Source organism: Anolis sagrei, chromosome Y (genome assembly GCF_037176765.1).
Source record: "Anolis sagrei isolate rAnoSag1 chromosome Y, rAnoSag1.mat, whole genome shotgun sequence".
NCBI classification, from domain to species: Eukaryota; Metazoa; Chordata; class Lepidosauria; order Squamata; family Dactyloidae; genus Anolis; species Anolis sagrei.
Genome location: NC_090035.1, coordinates 32981412 through 33000038, shown reverse-complemented (window position 1 = coordinate 33000038; position 18627 = coordinate 32981412). Strand labels below are relative to the sequence as shown.

Sequence of the window (18627 nt, the reverse complement as noted above, 5' to 3'; positions counted from 1 at the left end):
CGGAAAGGGTCTTGCTAAATATGAAACGGTTTTGCGGTGGGCCGATTCCCCAAAGTGTTTATGCAGGAGGAATGGGTTGCCCAACCCAAAACTGTCAATAGGGAAAAGGGGAACTTCTTCTTCATAAACAGCCCTTCTATAAAAGCCCCAGGACCAGAGGGTCCAGGGCAGGCAGAACTTTTGATTGCCATGTTATGTACATGACTCTCTGTCTGTCTCCTTATTGCGCAATATGAATAAAGCTTGTGCTTGCTTGGTAAACTCTTGGACTCCTGCTTTGGATTCATAGCGAACTGGTAAGAACTTTGGGTTGGAAACTACGTTTTCCACAACAGTTGCATAATAATAATAATAATAATAATAATAATAATAATAATATGGCTCCTTCTACATTGCCATATAATCCACTTTATAAATGCAGATAATAATAATAATAATAATAATAATAATAATAATAATAACACTTTATTTGTACCCCGCTACCATCTCCCCATAGGACTCGGTGCAACTTACATGAGGCCAAGCCCACAACAATACAAGCAATAACAACACAGTACAAACAATTAAAAACACATAGACAATAAGAAACACAACATTATCAATAAAATAACACATAATTAAAAACAGATAAACCACATCTGCTTTGAACTAGATTATATGAGACCCTTTCTACACTACCATATAAAATCAACATTGGCCCCTTCTACATTCCATATAACCCAGTTTATCAAAGCAGATAATCTACATTATTTGCTTTGAAATGGATTATATGAGTCTACACTGCCATATAATCCAGTTCAAAGCAGATAATCTGGATTTTATATGGCAGTGTAAAAGAGGTCAGGATCTGTTTTGAAATGGATTATATGATGCCCCATCTGAACTGCCATATAAAATCCAGATTATCTGCTTTGAACTGGGGCCCCATCTGCGCTGCTATGTAAATCTTGATTATCTGCTTTGAACTGGATTGTATGGCAGTGTAGACTTGTATAATCTAAATCAAAGTGGATAATGTGGATGACCTGCTTTGATATTTATTTATTTATTAGCTTGGGGACCTGGCGCTGCCCGAGTTGAGAAACTAATGGTGGTTCTGTATTCCAAGTTTGGTCTTTATTGGTCATTGGATTACGGCTGCATTGTTTTCAGGAAGTGAGTTAAGGTACTTGAAGTCCCATCATCCATGGTCCACCCTCCTCCAAACAGCAGCAGGATATAGAGTGAGTCATGGGGGCTCTGTGTGCCAACTTTGGTCTTTATCAGTCATTGGATGAGGGTGGCAGTGGTTTCAGGAAGTTAGTGAAGGTACTGCAAGTCCCATCATCCAAAGACCGCCATCCTCCAAACTGAAACAGGATGTAGATAGGGTCATGGGGGCTCTGTGTGCCAAGTTTGGTATTGATCAGTCATTGGTTCTGGGTTGCAGTAGTTTCAGTAAGTGAGTGAAGGTACTCCAAGTCCCATCATCCATTGTCAACCCTCCTCCAAGCTGCAGCAGAATGTACAATGGGTCATGGGGGCTCTGTGTGGCAAGTTTGGTCTTGATTGGTCATTAGATGAGGGTTATAGCAATCTTGGGAAGAGAGTGGAAGTACTTGAAGTCCAATCATCCATGGTCTGTCCTCCAATCTGCACCAGGATGTAGAGTGGGTCATTGGGGCTCTGTTTGCCAAGTTTGATCTTGATCAGTCATTGGCGAGGTCTCAGTGGTCTCAGAAAGTGAGTGAAGTTACTGCAAGTCCCATCATCCATCTCCAAATCTTTCCAAACAACAGCAGGATGTTAAGTGGGTCATGAGAGGTCTATGTGACAAGTTTGTCCTTGATCAGTCATTGGATGAGGTTCACAGCAGTCTCAGAATGTGAGTGATGGAACTGCAAGTCCCATCATCCATGGTCAACCCTTCTCCAAAATGGCAGCAATATGTAGAGCGGGCCATGGGGGCTCTATGTGCCAAGTTTGGTCTTGATTGGTCATTAGATGTGGATTGCAGCAGTCTTGGGGAGTGGAGGTACTTGAAGTCCCATCATCCATGGCCTGTCCTCCTCGAAAGTGCACCAGGATGTAGAGTGGGTTATGGGGGCTCTGTGTGCCAATTTGGCCTTGATTGGTCATTGGATGAGGGTCGCAGTGGTTTCAGTAACTGAGTAAAGATACTGCAAGTCCCATCCTCCATGGTCCATCCCCCTTAGAACTGCATCAGGATGTAGATTGGGCCATGAGTACTCTGTGTGCCAGGTTTGGGCCTCGTCTGTTATTTGTAGGGGCTACAATGTTCTGTGGGAAGTGAATCGGGTGAAGGTACTGCAAATCCCTTCATTAGTGGCCCATCCTGCCCTGAACCGCACTGGAAGTTCCATCATCCATTGTCCCTCCATCTCCAAACAGCATCGGGATATAGAGTGGGTCAAGGGGGCTCTGTGTGCCAAGTTTGATCTTGATTGGTCATTAGATGAGGGTTGCAGCAGTCTTGGGAAGGGAGTGAAGGTACTTGAAGTCCCATCATCCATGGTCAGTCCTCCCTGAAAGTGCATCAGGATGTGGAGTGGGTCATGGGGACTCTGTGTGCCAAGTTTGGCTAGGGTCTCAGTGGTCTCAGGAAGTGAGTGAAGCGACTTCAAGTCGCATCATCCATTGTCAAATTCTTCCAAACCGCACCAGGATGTAGAGTGGGTCATGCCGGCTCCCTGTGAAAATTGTGATCCTGATCCATCATTGTTGACACTTGTAATGGTCTTAGGAAGGGAGTGCAGGTATTGCAAGTCCCATCATCCATGGTGCATCCTCCTCCAAACCGCACTAGGATGTAGAGTGCGTCATGGAGACTCCGTGTGCCAAGTTTGGTCTTTATCGCTAATTGGATGAGGGTTGTAGTGGTCTCAGGAATTAAGCAAAGGTACTGCAAGTCCCATAATCCATGGTCCATCCCCGGTCAAACCACACCAGGACATAAGTTGGGTCATGAGAGGTCTGTGTCAAGTTTGGTCCTGATCAGTCATTGGTTGATGTTAACAGTGGTCTCAGGAAGTTAGTGAAGGTACTGTGAGTCCCATCATCTGTGGTCCATCCTCCTCCAAACTGCACCAGGATGTAGAGTGGGTCATGGGGGCTCTGTGTGCTAAGTTTGGTCTTGATCAGTCATTGGATGAGGGTCACAGCGGTCTCAGAAAGTGAGTTAAGGTACTGCAAGTCCCGTCATCCATAGTCTCCCTCAAACATCACCAGAATGTTGAGTTGGCCATGGGGGCTCTCTGTGCAAGTTTGGTCTTTATTGGTATTTGGATGAGTGTCACTGTGGTTTCAGGAAGTGAGTGAAGGTACTGCAAGTCCCATCATCCATTGTCCGTCCTCCTCCAAACAGCACCAGGATGTAGAGTCGCTCATGGAGGCTCTGTGTGCCTAGTTTGGTCTTGATTGGTAATTAGATGAGGGTTGCAGCAGTCTTGGGAAGTGAGTGGAGGTACTTGAAGTCCCATCATCCATAGTCTGTTCTCTCCCAAACCTCACCAAAATGTTGAGTTGGTCATGGGGGCTCTGTGTGCCAAGTTTGGTCTTCATCAGTCATAGGATGAGGGTTTCAGTGGTTTCACTAAGGAGGTGAAGGTACTGCAAGTCCCATCGTCCATGGTGTATCATCCTCCAAACCACACCAGGATGTAGAGTGCATCATGGAGACCCGGTGTGCCAAGTTTGTTCCTTATCAGAAATTGAATTATGGTTGCAATGGTCTCAGGAATTGAGCGAAGGTACTGTAAGTCCCATAATCCATGCTCGATCCACAGTCAAAGCACACCGGTGCATAAAGTGGGTCATGAGAGGTCTATGTGCCAAGTTTGGTGTTGCTCAGTCATTGTTGAGGATCGCAGCAGTCTCGGAAAGCGAGGAGAGGTACTTCAAGTCCCATCATCCATGGTATGCCCTACTCTAAACTGCAGTAGGATGTAGAGTGGGTCATGGGGGCTCTGTGTGCCGAGTTTGGTTTTGATCAGACATTAGATGAGGGTTGCAGCAGTCTTGGGAAGGGAGTGGAGGTACTTGAAGTCCTATCATCCACGCTTTGTCCTCGAAAGTGCACCAGGATGTAGAGTGGGTCATCGGGACTCTGTGTGCCAAGTTTGGTCTTGATCAGTCATTGGCGGGGGTCTCAGTGGTCTCAGGAAGTGAGTGAAGTGACTGCAAGTCCCATCATCCATTGTCAAATTCTTCCAAACTGCACCAGAATGTAGAGTGGGTCATGCCGGCTCTCTGTGTAAATTGTGGTCCTGATCCATCATTGTTGGCAGTTGTAATGGTCTTAAGAAGGGAGTGCAGGTATTGCAAGTCCCATCGTCCATGGTGCATCCTCCTCCAAACCGCACCAGGATGTGGAGTGGGTCATGTAGACTCAGTGTGACAAGTTTGGTCTTTATCGGTAATTGGATGAGGGTTGCAGTGGTCTCAAGAACTGAGCAAAGGTACTGCAAGTCCCATAATCCATGGTCCATCCCCGGCCAAACCACACCAGGACGTAAAGTGGGTCATGAGAGGTCTATGTGCCAAGTTTGGTCCTGATCAGTCATTGGATGAGGTTAACATCGGTCTCAGAATGTGAGTGATGGTACTGTCATCTCGGAATCTTGGTATTGAGGCTGGCCAATCAGAGACCATATGCAAATTTCCTTCTCTCATCAATTTGGGCAGCCGCCTCGTGACGCGCGTTGTAGTATGCTTTCCTTAACCGACAGACGTCCTGCCCAATGGGAGATTTCCTGCCATAGTATTTCTCTGCATTACGAAACACCTTCAACATGTCACCGTTTTTGCCATGAACCCTTTTCTCCACCAGCTGGCCAATCTGAGACCATATGCAAATAGCACCACAGCGGCAGCCAATCAGAAGCTTGGAACTTTCAGGCTGGCCAATCAGAATGCTGGTGCATACTCCTCCACACTGCCACACGTCCGCCGTATACAAACTTTGACTGTTATTATATGTATAGATAGATAGATAGATAGATAGATAGATAGATAGATACCGTAAAAACTGGCCTACAAGACGACTTTTTAAACCTTGAAAACCCTTTCAAAAGTTGGGGGTCATCTTGTCTTCCGGATATACTAGGACGATGATGTATGGCAGCAGCAGCGGAGCTTGCAAGCGAGCCTTGACTTCGCCTTCAGTCTGGCAGGTGAAGTGGCTTGCAAGTGCACCCACTGCTGCTTCTGGAGAGACCGCCTCAGCCCTCCCTTTCCAGCCTTCAGCCACGTGAAGTGGCTGGCGAGTGCTCCCACCTGCCGCATCCAGTCCAGTTGCCTCTGGAGAGCGGATGACACAGCCTAGGCAGCGGAGGAGAACCTCTGCTTGCAGCAGCCTGCTTGCCTGACTTTCAGGGCTGCACAGTCCTGCGTTGACCTCTGCAGCTGGTGAGCGTGTTTGCCCCTGCTGCTCCCGACGAGGCTTCGAGTGAGATCGATTCTGGCCTCCAGGAGCAGCGAGGTGCGGGCCAGATGCTCCATTGGGCCCCAGTTGGGCCCAGTGAGGAAAGAGGCAGCGTGAGGAGGGAGGCCGGAGGGCAGCCTTTTTCATGCTGCCTCCCTCCTTCCTGGGCCCAATTGGGGCCAACGGAGCGTCTGGCCCCACCGCACTGCTCCTGGAGGCCAGTCGATCTCACTGAAAGCTTTGCCGGGAGCAGCAGGGGAGGGCTCGCTCACTCATCAGCTGTGGAGGCCAGCGCAGGCCTGAAAGTCAGTCAGGCAGGCTGCTGGGAGTGGAGATTCTCCTCTGCCTCGGTTGTATGCTCTGCTCACTGCTTGCGCCAGCACAGGCCTACAGAGGCCTGCACTGGTGAAAGCAGCAAGCGAACGACTCAGCCGAGGCAGCAGAAGAGAATCTCCTCTCCCAGCAGCCTGCCTGCCTGACTTTCAGGGCTGATGAGCGAGTGAGCCCTCCCCTTCTGCTCCCGGCAAGGCTTTCAGTGAGATCGACTGGCCTCCAGGAGCAGCGCAATGGGGCCAGACGCTCCTTTGGCCCCTATTGGGCCCAGGAAAGAGGGAGGCAGTGTGAATGACTGACTGACTTCCAGGCCCAGGAGGTACCATACTTTTTGCTTTTGCTCCATGAAGACAGAAGGGGGGTTGGACTACATGGACTTTAGAGCCCCCTTCCAACTCTATTCTCTTTCTTCTTATTATTAGTAGTAGTGTTAAGCCTGAATGGCCATCTGTCAGGGGTGCTTTAGTTATACTTTCCCTACATAAAGGCAAAAGGAAGGGGGTTTGTCTAGATGGCCTTTAGAATTCCCTTCCAACATTATTATTATTATTATTCATATTGATATAAAGGCTGGATGGCCATCTCTCAAGGGGGCTTTTATTGTGCTTTTCCTGCATGAAGGCGGAATTAAAGGGGTTTTACCAGATGGCCTTTAGAGCTCTCTTCCAATTCTATTACTATTATTATTATTATTATTATTATTATTAAGGCTAGATAGCCATCTGTTTTGATTGTGCTTTCACTGTATGAAGCAGAATGAAGGGGGTTGGGCTACATGGCCTTTAGAGCTCCCTTCCAATTATTATTATTACTATTAATTTTAATATTAAAGCTGGATGGCTATATGTTGGGGTGCTTTCCCTACATCAGCGTTTCTCAACCTGGGGGTCGAGATCATGAGGGGGTGTCAGAGGGGTCAACAAAGACCGTCATAAAACACAGTATTTTCTGTTGGTCATGGGGCTTCTATGTGGGAAGTTTGGCGCAATTCTATCGTTAGTGGGGTTCAGAATGCTCTTTGGTTGTAGGTGAACTATATAGCCCAGCAACTACAACTCCCAAATATCAAGGTCTATTTTCCCCAGACTCCACCAGTGTTCACATTTGGGCATATTGAGTATTCATGCCAAGTTTGGTCCAGACCCATCATTGTTTGAGCCCACAGTTCTCTCTGAATATAGGTGAACTACAACTCCAAAACTCAAGATCTGGGCCCACCAAACACTTCCAGTATTTTCTTTTGGTCTTGGTAGCTCTCTGTGACAAGTTTGTTCAATTCCATCATTGGTAGAGTTCAGAATGCTCTTTGATTGTAGGTGAACTATAAATCCCAGCTACTACAACTCCCAAATGACAAAATCAATCCTCCCCAACCCCACCAGTATTCAAATTTGGGCATATCGGGTATTTGTGCCAAATGTCGTCCAGTGAATGAAAACACATTCTGCATATTAAATATTTACATAACTGTTTATAACAGTAGCTAAATTACAGGTATGAAGTAGCAATAAAAATATTATGGTTAGAGGTCACCACAACATGAGGAACTGTATTAAGAGGTCACCACATTAGGAGGGTTGAGAAACACTGCCCTACATGAAGGCAGAATGAAGAGGGTTTGACTAGATGGCCTTTAGAGCTCCCTTCCAACTCTATTAATATTAATATTAATATTAAAGCTGGATAACCATTTGTCGAGAGTGCTTTGATTGTGCTTTCCCTGCAAGAAAGCAGAATGAAGGGGGTTGGACTAAATGACCTTTAGAGGTCCCTCCCAACTTTAGGATTCTATGAAAGGAATCTTTGTCGACGATGAGCCAATAGTGTGATGCTGCAGCTGAAAAGGCCAATGACGTTTTAGGCAGCGTCAATAGGAGAAGCCTGCGAGAAGGCAAATGGGAACTGATTTCACACTTTACTTCAGCTGGTTTTTTAATTGTTTTAAATGAGAATTATTTAATGCAAATGTTTATTTTAACTTATTGCCAGCATAATGTAATGGACCCAGAGTGTAAATGAAATTCAAGGGAGGAAGAGCAACTGTAATGTACAATATAAGGTACAATGTCCCTCTCATAGGAACCTGAATGTCATAAGCATTTGAATTAAAATTACCATATTGAATTCAAATCTGATTTTTTAAAAATGTTATTTGGTGTGCATTGGAAGAGGGGTGGTCTTATACGGCAAGTATATCCCAAATTCTATGTTTTAACTGGAAAAGTTGGGGGATCGTCTTATAGGCCCAGTCGTCTTATATGCCAGAATATACGGTAGATAGATAGATATAGATTTATTTATTTATTTACTTACTGTATTTGTATACCACCTTTCTCAGGCACTTGGAGACTCAAGGCGGTTTCCAACAAAACAGTACACATAATATCATAAAACAAGTTAAAACATTTAAAAGTATAAAACAACAATAATAATAACATCATTAGCGTCTCCTTATTATCAAGCATTGTCCAATTCTGTTGTCAAGACATTCAATTTCCTATGTCGTTTACTCTGCATTTGCAAATGCTTAGTCAAATAATCATTTTTTAACTTGCCTCTGAAATGTTAGTAGGGAGGGAGCCGATCTGATCTCCCTAGGGAGGGTGTTCCATAGCCGAGGGGCCACCACTGAGAACGCCCTGTCTCTCATCCCCGCCAGATGTGCTTGTGTCAAAGGCGGGACCAAGAGCAGGGCCTCCCCAGATGATCTCAGGGTCCTCGATGGTGAAGTTGAACATGACTCCCCCCCCCCCCCAAAAAAAGATAGTAACTAAGGACAAGGACACCAGACTGGATAATAAGGGTTAAGTCTTGGTCAATTTTCCAAGACACTAACAACAACAAGGACCCTTCCCATGTTAGATAGTGTGTACATTTAATCAAGGTTTTATGCCCTATGTTTCATATACAGCAGAAGGAAGCACATTTATTACTGAAAAACCACCTCCCTTTACACTTATGTGCTCTCTTGAACTTCTATGGGACTCTGGTGGGAAGGATAAGTGGGTATGTTTTCTATATCATGATTTCTATATTTCTATATTCCTCCCTGTGATCTGACCTCTTCCTGACCCTTTTGCCCAATTCCCCTTTGTTGAAAAATGTATAAAAATACAAGGCAACCCCCCCCCCCCCCCGCGTGACCCTGGAAAGAAGGAAATCTCCAGTTTAAAAAGACTCTTATCAAAAGACACTTTTTGCATGGACAATAACAAAGGATCGTGACCTCTGAGTTGGTCCCCCAGAGAAAGTGGTCATTTGGCAATTATGTTCATATCTCTATAGGATGGAGGGGGCCTTCGGAAAGCCGCACCTCATCCTAATCTGTCACGCATTCAACTTTTATTTCACTAAAGACTTCAGCCAAAGTTCCCTCATTGTTCCCATAGCTCCGCACTGGAAAAATCCGGATCTTGGCAGGATTGCCAAACATCAATGTTTATTGCAGCAACTCATAGACAATAGACAGACTGGCTCGCAGGCCCTCAGGACTTGCTTGTCATTTGGACATCTGAAAATCTCCATAATCCACTCAAGAACACATTGTTTCCCCTTGTCCCGCCTCCCTCTCTCCTGATTCGTCAGGACGTCGAGGTGGCAGGAGCCCAGCAATTGGCTCAGGTGCTCGGGAGGCAGCTAAGCCTCCTCCCAGCTGTTCAGGCACCAGCCAATCACTGTCGACTGGCAGGGGGGCAGGGAGTGGGAAATTCAAAACTGACAACCCTGCTTTTGTATAAAAAATGGCTTTTATTTGTACACATGTGCTTAGCTTGGTGAAATATTGCTGCTTTGCCTCCTTTTCAGCTGAATCGCAATACAACTATCTCGGTGGTGCTTCTTTCAACTTTGGTGAGATTTCTTTTGGGATCTTAGGAAAAACCTTTTAAATTGGACTTCTCTTTGCTCACCATTGTAGCGAGACCTCTTTGGTGGGTCCGCAGGGTCTCTCCTTCAGGGCCAGACTCTTTAAAATTCCTCCATGATTTCAATGGTTTGTAAGGGGAGATGCGTTTGGACAGGTAAATTGGGCCAGAACCGTTTAGGGCTTTAAAGGCCAAAGCCAGCACTTTGAAATGAGCCCGGTAGCAAACCAGCAGCCAGTGGAGCTGGGGGGTTGTATTCTCCCTGAGGGCTGCTCCTGTTAGCAACCTGGCTGCCATTCGCTGGACTAGTTGAAGCTTCTGGACCGTCTTCAAAGGCAACCCCACGTAGAGTGCGTTGCAGTAGTCAGGAGCCGGTTTCCAGGCCTTGAGTTTTGGCGCTAAAAACCAGGATCCTGACATGTAATGCTGATAAGAATGTGCAGCTGGTGACCTCGGGGGAAGCAGTTGGCATTTGGCGGGGAATATTGCGCGGGACTTTTGGTTGGCGGGAAAGGGGAGTTCAATTGTGAGGGAGGGTATATAAGGGTTGACCCGCAGCTGCCGGTCAATCCTGGCTTTCTTCGTGTATGAATGTCCAGCAGTAAAAGTTCCTGATTGATTACGGATTGGCGTCCTGTGTCGTTATTGGGAGCGGCTGCTGTGAGCTTACAGTAGTCTATACGGGATGTAACCAGAGTGTGGACTACAGTGGCCAAGTCAGACTTCTCAAGGTACGAGCACAGCTGGCACACAAGTTTTAACTGTGCACATGCTCCCCTGGTCACCGCTGAAACCTGGGGTTCCAGGCTCAGTGATGAATCTAGGATCACATCCAAGCTGCGAACCTGTGTCTTCAGGTAACACCATCCAACACAGGCTGTAACCCTATACCCTGTTCGGCCTTATGACTGACCACACCGTCAAAACTATCCTTGATATTATTATCCTTCCTATACAGATCTTCTGTATAGTCTCACCACCTTCTCTTGATCTCTTCAGCTTCTGTTAGGTCCCTGCCATCTTTGTTTCTTATCATACCAATTTTTGCCTGAAATTTACCTCCAATGTTTATAATTTTTTGGAAGAGGTCTCTTGTCCTTCCTATTCTGTTGTATTCCTCCACTTCCATGCATTGCTTATTTAAAAATAGTTCCTTATCTCTTCTGGCTAACCTCTGGAATTGCGCATTTAACTGGGCATATCTCCCCTTATCACTGTTTCCTTTTGCTTTCCTCCTTTCTTGGGCTACTTCCAGTGTCTCAGCAGACAACCATTTTGCCTTCTTGGTTTTCTTTTTCTTTGGGACGTACTTTGTTGCCGCCTCCTGAACAATGTCTCGGACTTCTGTCCATAGTTCTTCTGGGACTCTGTTTACTAAATCTAGTCCTTCAAATCTGTTCTTCACTTCCACTGTATATTCGCTAGGAATGTTAGTGAGATCATTTCTAACTGGTCTGTGTAATTTCCCTGATCTCTTTAGTTTTATTCTAAATTAAGCAATAAGAAGTTCATGATCTGAGCTACAGTCAGCCCCAGGTCTTGTTTTCACCGACTGGATGGATGTCCGCCACCTTTGGCTGCAAAGGATGTAGTCAATCTGATTGCGGTGTTGAGCATTTGGTGAGGTCCATGTATAAAGCCGTTTTTAGGTTGTTGGAAGTGAGTATTCGTTATACACAGCGAGTTTTCCTGGCAAAATTCTATCAGCCTGCGTTTTGCTTCATTTTGTTCATATAATAATCTGGATATAATCCAGTTAAAAGCAGATGGTCCAAATTGTATACGGCAGTATAGATGGGGCCTTTAATGTCCTCCTATCGATAGCATTGAGCTATTTAAAGTGGTGCCATATTGTATTCAGTCCACAATATTGTTGCACCCTATGGCATGGCTGTTACGCAGAATCAATTTGTTACGCAGTAGCAATGTCCAACATGTCCAAAACCCCAATGCCAAAGACACAGACCAGTCAGAAGAAATAAAACAGTAGAACTTTACTCTTGGTTGCAGAGTTGAAAATAAAACAGCTTGGCACACTTACATAGTCTCTGTAAGTAATACAGAATAAATCTTCTGTGTTATAAATCATAGAGCATAACAAAAGTACATGGTTACTTCACCATAACATGAGCTTTTTGCATCTGCTCTCCAGCAAATCAAACAGCCAACTGCAAAAACAGTTTGCAAAAGCCTCAGAAAACTGTTACATAGAAGAGGCATGGCATAGCCTTGCTGAGCTAAGCTTTTGCAGCTGCAGTTAATCATTAACAGTTTGCAAGGCTTTTCTGCAAGTTTTCTTTAACACACATACACTGGACTTACAACAATATACCGTAATAATGGCTTGTGTTGGTCTCTGTTCCTTGGCTCTGCTCAGGCCTTTTGAGCAATCTCTTGAAAGTCCTATGATTTTTCAATATCTTCTCTTTCTTTTTTGCAGAAGACAAAAGCCTGAGCAGGGAGCTGGGCCTCAGTGTCCCTTGCATTCCTGTCGTGCACCAGAAGCATGGGCTTCTGCTGCAGTTTGGACTGTGAAGAGGGCTGGGAGGAAGGGGACCTGGAGATCTGCCAGACTTGTCACTATCCCATCGACCCAGACACCAAGTCCCAGGTGAGAGGTTTTGCATCTGCACTGGAGAGTTAATGCAGGTTGGTAACACCTGGACTGCGATGGCTCCAGGCTTGGCAGACCCAGCCAGGATGCTGTGGCTAATATCACAACGTAACTTTATTTTTGTTCTTGTGTTATAAATGTAATTTCCTAGTTGGTGCTATCATGAAAACATTATTTTTAGACCTAAGAGGCGGCTGGAAGCCTTGCAAATCCAATACTACTACTACTACTTATAATACTAATAATACTTACTTACTTAGCCGATCCCTCATAGTTGGAGGATGATGGTCCTCCAAGTGTAGTGTTTTGGTTGTGGGTCTGTAGGTGGCTGCAGAAACCTATTCTTGACCTGCATGTTCTTCCACAGTGAGGACACCGGTTTCCAGGTAGAAGGCAGTCCTGGTCGCAGTTGGTTTGACGCTCCTTCCTCTTGGCATGTTTTTCCCTTTCTCACTTCATTGATGCTTCTTTTAATTCCTCAGCACTGCTGGTCACAGCTGACTTCCAGTTAGAGCACTCAAAGTCCAGGGCTTCACAGTTCTCGGTGTCTATGCCACAGTTTTTAAAGTTAGCTTTAAGCCCATCTTTAAATCTCTTTTCCTATCCTCCAACATTACGTTTTCCATTCTTGCGTTGTGAGTATAGTAACTGCTTTGGGAGATGGTGAACGGTTATTCAGACAACGTGGCTAGTTCAACGGAATTGATGGCATAGGCTCACAGTTGTCTGCCCGTCTTCCCAAGAGATTTGCAAGATTTTTCAGATGCAAAGCTGATGGAAGTATGATATCTGTAGAGAATCCACGTTTCACAGGCATATAGCAGGGTTGGGAGGACAATGGCTTATAAACAAGCACCTTGGTATCCCTACAGATGTTCCGATCCTCAAACACTCTCTGCTTTTTATTATTATTATTATAAATTGGTTTTGCATTAATAGAAGACATTGAACAATTTACATATATAAAAGGAGACAAGACAAACAATATGGGCTGGACCTAAAGGAGACATCAAGCAAAAAAAATCAGACAAGCAAAAATATGAACACATGTAAACCGTACAAAATCACCGCTCTCGTGATCCCTCCCCCTCCCATCCCCCATATCTAAAACCGACTTCCCCTCTTCTTCATTCACTTTCTAAATATTTTCTTTTTACAATCCTATTATTACATTCCTTTTCTCCTCATTTCCAAAGATAATATTGCTTTCATCTTAATACATTTCATTTACTACATCAATCTTAAATGAGCTCTAATCAGTCATTACATCTTAGTACATTTCGTTTTCTATATAGTTCTTGAGTAAGCTCCAATCCGTCATCTCAGTTCCTTTTCCATTATGCTGTCTTAACCAGAAAGTCAGTTCATCCATTTCTTGAATGTCCAGTAGTTTTTCTAGCCATTGTACTCTAGTTGGTATCGAGTCCTGTTTCCACATCTTAGCAAACGTCATCCTAGCGGCTGTTACAAAGAAGGTAAACAACTTTTCCATGTTATTGTCAGGAAAGAGATTTGTGTCAAACATTCCTAGCAGATATGCTTCTGGGGATATAGGAATATCTAGCTTTAAGATTTTTCTACATTCCTTATGTATCAACTTCCAGTACTCCCTCGCTTTCGGACATATCCACCATAAATGATAGAAAGAGTCCTCCTTAGCTTTACACTTCCAGCATTTGTTATCTGTGTTTCTATACATTTTTGCTATCTTTTGAGGTGTTAAGTACCAACGATGTAACATTTTAAGCCAGTTCTCTCTTAAGTCAGAAGAGTAAGTGTATTTGAGCCGTCTCATCCATATTGTTTCCCATTCTCTTAGTTGAATGGGTCTCCCTATGTTTTTCGCCCATTGGACCATTGAGTTTTTAATTATCTCCGTTTCAGTGGCCCACCCCAATAGGTTTTGGTATAGGACCGTTATTACTTTCCTACCTCTCTTCTGAATCCTTTCCCACAGATCATTTTCCTCCCCAAAACCTAGTTTTTTGTCCTCCTTGTAGCTTTCTTTGATCTGGGCGTATTGGAACCATAAAGTCTTTGGCCAAGTCGCTCTGGGTTCTTAATTCTCTTGAGCCTTTCTTTTTAAGGAGAATGTCTTTATAGGTCGGCCATTGGACCCAGCCCAATAGTCTACATTGTCTTGCCTCCAGCGGGGAAATCCACAATGGAGTTTTATGGGAGAGGTGTCTCTTATGTCTATCCCAGACCTTTATCAGGGCTGACCTCACAAAGTGGTTCCTGAAATTACTTTCTTTTTTGGTCCCTTCGTACCAGAGGTATGCGTGCCAGTCCTTTCGGAGGTCAAAGCCCTCGATGTTCAGGGTCTTTATGTTGGTTAATTTGGTCCAATCGCGTATCCAAGTTAGAGCACAAGCATCGTAATAGGATTGCATATTTGGTAGACCAAATCCTCCTTTGTTTACTGGTATGGTCATTATTGTATATTTTATTCTAGGCCTTTTGTTTCTCCAAACAAATTTTGAGATCTCTTTGTCCCACTCTTTAAAGATTTTGTTGTTTCTGATGATAGGGAGATTCTGAAAAAGATAGAGCATTTTGGGTAGGACATTCATTTTAATGGTCGCTATCTTGCCTAGTAATGACAGGTTTAGTTTTTTCCATGTCTCCATTTCCTTCTTAATTTCTTGCCATTTTACTGTGTAGTTGTTTTTTAGGAGGTGTAAGTTTTTTGGGTGACCCAGATTCCTAAATACTTGATCTTGCTTACCGTTTTAATTTCTGAAAGATCTTCTAATTTCTTCTGGTTGGATTTCGTGATGTTTTTAGATAATAACATTGTTTTCTCCCTGTTTAGTTTAAACCCCACGACCTTTCCGTATTTGTCGATTTTCTCCAGCCATGTTGTTATATTTTCCCTTGGGTTTTCTACTACACATATGATGTCGTCTGCAAAGGCTCTTAATTTAAGTTCTTGTTTATCTATTTTCAGGCCCTTTAATGCTTTGTCCTCTCTTATTTCTCTCAGTAGGATCTCCAAGGCAAAGATGAAAATTAACGAGGATAGGGGACATCCCTGCCTTGTGCCTTTCTCGATTGGAAAATCCTCTGAGCTGAGTCCATTTATTACTAATTTCGCTCTCTGGTCCTTATATATGGCTCCTATTGCGTTTCTAAATTGGAAACCAAAGTCCATCTCCTGGAATAGTGTTTTAAAGAAGTCCCAGTTGATGTTATCGAATGCTTTCTCAGCGTTGATGGCTAGTAGTGTCCCTTCTGATGGTGAGTTTCATAATATTCTATTGTGTCTAGGATGATTCTCACATTATCCTTGATGTTCCTATTAGACAAAAAGCCATTTTGGTCGTCCCCTATCCACTTTACTAGGAAGTTTTTAAATCTGTTTGCCATGATGTTTGAAAAGATTTTATAGTCGTTGTTTAACAAGGAGATCGGGCGGTAGTTCCTAATATCTTCTTTATTCGTACCCTCCTTGTGGATTAAGATAATTTCTGCCGATCTCCAAGACTCTGGGATTTTGCCTTCCTATAGTGTTTTATTCATGACTTTTCCCAGGGTATTTGTGATTTCATCTTGCATTGTCTTATAGAAGCATGCAGTGTATCCGTCGGGGCCAGGAGCTTTGTTATTTTGAAGGCCCTTGATCGCTTTTTAAATTTTGTCTGCTGAGAACTGGCTTAAATTTTGTCTGCTGATATTTCTTTATTTAGGTTGTACCTTTGTTCTTCCTTTATCTTCTCTAGTTTTTGGTCGCCTAGGTATTTTACTATCACTTCTCCCTTTACTTCGTTTTTACCGTATAGGTCTTGGAAGAAGTTTTGGAATTCCTTTATTATTTTGTTTTTCTTTCTTAAGTATTTCCAATTTTTCTTTCATTATCTGGTTATCTGGGCTGTCTTTCAGATCTTTTTCTGCTCTCCCTATCTTTTTTTCAATCTGGTCTTTTTGGTGATTTTTGTGTTTATTTCTGATTGCATTTTGTTGAATTAAGTAACCCCGTAGTACCGCTTTATACGTGTCCCATACGGTTTGTATCCTAATTTCCTCTGACATTTAATTGAAAATAATCCTTTGTTTTCTCCTTGTTTCTCTTGATCTCCTCTTCCGATTTGAGTAGGTTGTCATCTAGTCGCCATTTTCTAATTCCCTGTTTATGGTTTATTATCATAATTATCAGGCTGTGATCCAAGTAGTCCCTTGGAAGTATTTTTATTTCTTTTACCTTTGCTGTAATTGACCTTGTGGTCCAGATCATGTCTATTCTGGACCAAACACAGTGTCTATTGGAGTAATATGTATAGTCCTTAACTTCTTCATTATGAGTCCTCCAGGTATCATCCAGGTCGTATTCTTCCATACAGGCGAGGAAGCTTTTTGGGAGGGTATTGGTATTTGCTGTTTTCCTCTTGTTCTGGGGTACAGTCTTATCTAGTTTGTAATTTATGATTCTATTAAAGTCACCAAGAATTACCATGTGATTATAAATTCCAGGTGCAATCTTTTCCTTCAAGGTTTCTACAAATTTACATTTGGGGCCGTTAGGGGCATAGATATTACAGATAAGAATGTTTTCTGTCCCTATCGTTATTCTAACTGCCAACATTCTGGCCTCTTGATCTTTAAATATAAGTTCTGAGGGAATATTCTCATCTAGTACAACCCCTTTTTTCTTTTCAGGAGCTGAGAAGTAGTACAATCTGCCTAGTTTTTGTGGGCTAAATGTGCAGTATGACGTTGTGATATATGCGTCTCCTGTAAGGCAACTACGTTATACCTTCCTCGTATTAGTTGGTTAAAGATAGCTTTTCTTTTGCTAAGAGAGTTTAAACCATTTACATTATTAGAGTAGAATTTTACCTGTTGTGTGAAGTCATCCATTTCTTTCTTTTGCTTCATCCTGATCCATGTCATCATCATCCTCTTCATCGTCCCATTCCTCGTTTGTATGTTTTGAGTCCGAGGTCGTTCCGCTGGTTTCAGGAGAGTTGCTTCTTTTCCTCTTGGTTTTTTTCCTTTTTTCCTCTGTTCTGATTTTGAACTCTTTCTAGCTTCTTAAAGAATTATTTTGCTTTGTCCTCAGAAATGAGCCAAAATCTTTCCCCTTTATAGGTGGTCATAATTCCCTCCTGCTTTTCCTAGCGGAACCTAATGTTTAATCTTTTTAGCTCGTCCGTTAGGAAGAAGTATTTCCTCCTTCTACTTAGTGTATTCGGTGGAAATTCTTTTAGTATTGACACAACAGGTAAAATTCTTTATAATATACAGGCTTCTGATGGCTTATTTTCAATATCACATCCCTTGTCTTTTTCCTGACAAAATTTACCACAATGTCCCTTGGGGCCTTATTTCTTTTTGCGTAGTTCGTTTGGATCCTTTAGACTCTCTCTATCCCATTATCAATTTCTTGCATCGGTAGTTCTAATAATTTATTCAATAGATTGACTATGGTCTCCCTAATGTTTTCTTTCTCCATTTCTGCTACATTTCTGAAGCGAAATTGAAATTCTGTCTCACTTTGTTCTAGTTTCTCCTGTACTCACTCTAGTCTTTGATTTTGTTTCTCTATACTGTCCAATCTTTTTTCCACTTTAGTATGGGCTTTCTCTAACATCGTATTATTGGCTTTAATTTCCTTTATTTCCTGTAATGCCTTGCTTATTTCTCCTTTCATTAATTTCATATCTTCTTTAAACTCCTTTTTAATTTCTGAGACTTCTGTTTGAATAACTTTTTGTTGGGCCTCTTTCTTCTCCGCCCTTGCTTGGAAGTCTGCTTGCAATTTATCTTGTTTTGCTGATAGGACTTGTATCTCAGTTTGTATTTCCTTTAATAATTCTTTTAGACCTGGTTCTTCAGGAGTAGATGGACCAGCGATGGAGTGTCTTCTAGGGGTTCCCTTCATGTCTTTCAGCTCTTTTAGATCTTTTAGATCTTTGTCTAACTTGGCTTTAATGCTAGTCATATTTATTTGGAAAGGGGTCTTTGAGAGGGGGTCGTTGTTTTGTTTCGTATTTATTGCCAGATGTAGGAATTCCCTCTTTGTTTTATATTATCTCTTGCCTATAACCTACTTATTGGGTCGCAGTGCTTTCCTGATATACATTGTATTTCCTCCTACTTCCCCTGGGTTTGGCTTTTGGTATTAATTAAGTGGATCTTATATTCTTACTACCCTTTTGCCCTATTCCTTCTCCTCGATAGCTTCCTCGTGGGGTGTTTCTTTTATGTACTCTTTATTAATTTCCTAATCCTATACCTCTAGTACTCCCTGCATCAGTATATCATTGTTTGGTTTGGATTCTTGAGTCTAATGGTCTTAAGTTTCTCTATTACCCCTTCTATTTTGCTATCATTTTATCTATTTCTTCTGCTATTGCCCCTTTTCGGCCCTCTGTGTGGTTTCTCTATCTAATTCT

The 18627-nt window shown here is 43.0% G+C and overlaps 1 pseudogene; it reads left to right on the top strand.

Annotated features, from left to right (window-relative positions):
• Positions 1 to 12124: 12124 nt before the first annotated feature.
• The window catches only part of LOC137095585 (proto-oncogene tyrosine-protein kinase LCK-like), a 45461-nt pseudogene continuing 38958 nt past the window's right edge, over positions 12125 to 18627 (top strand).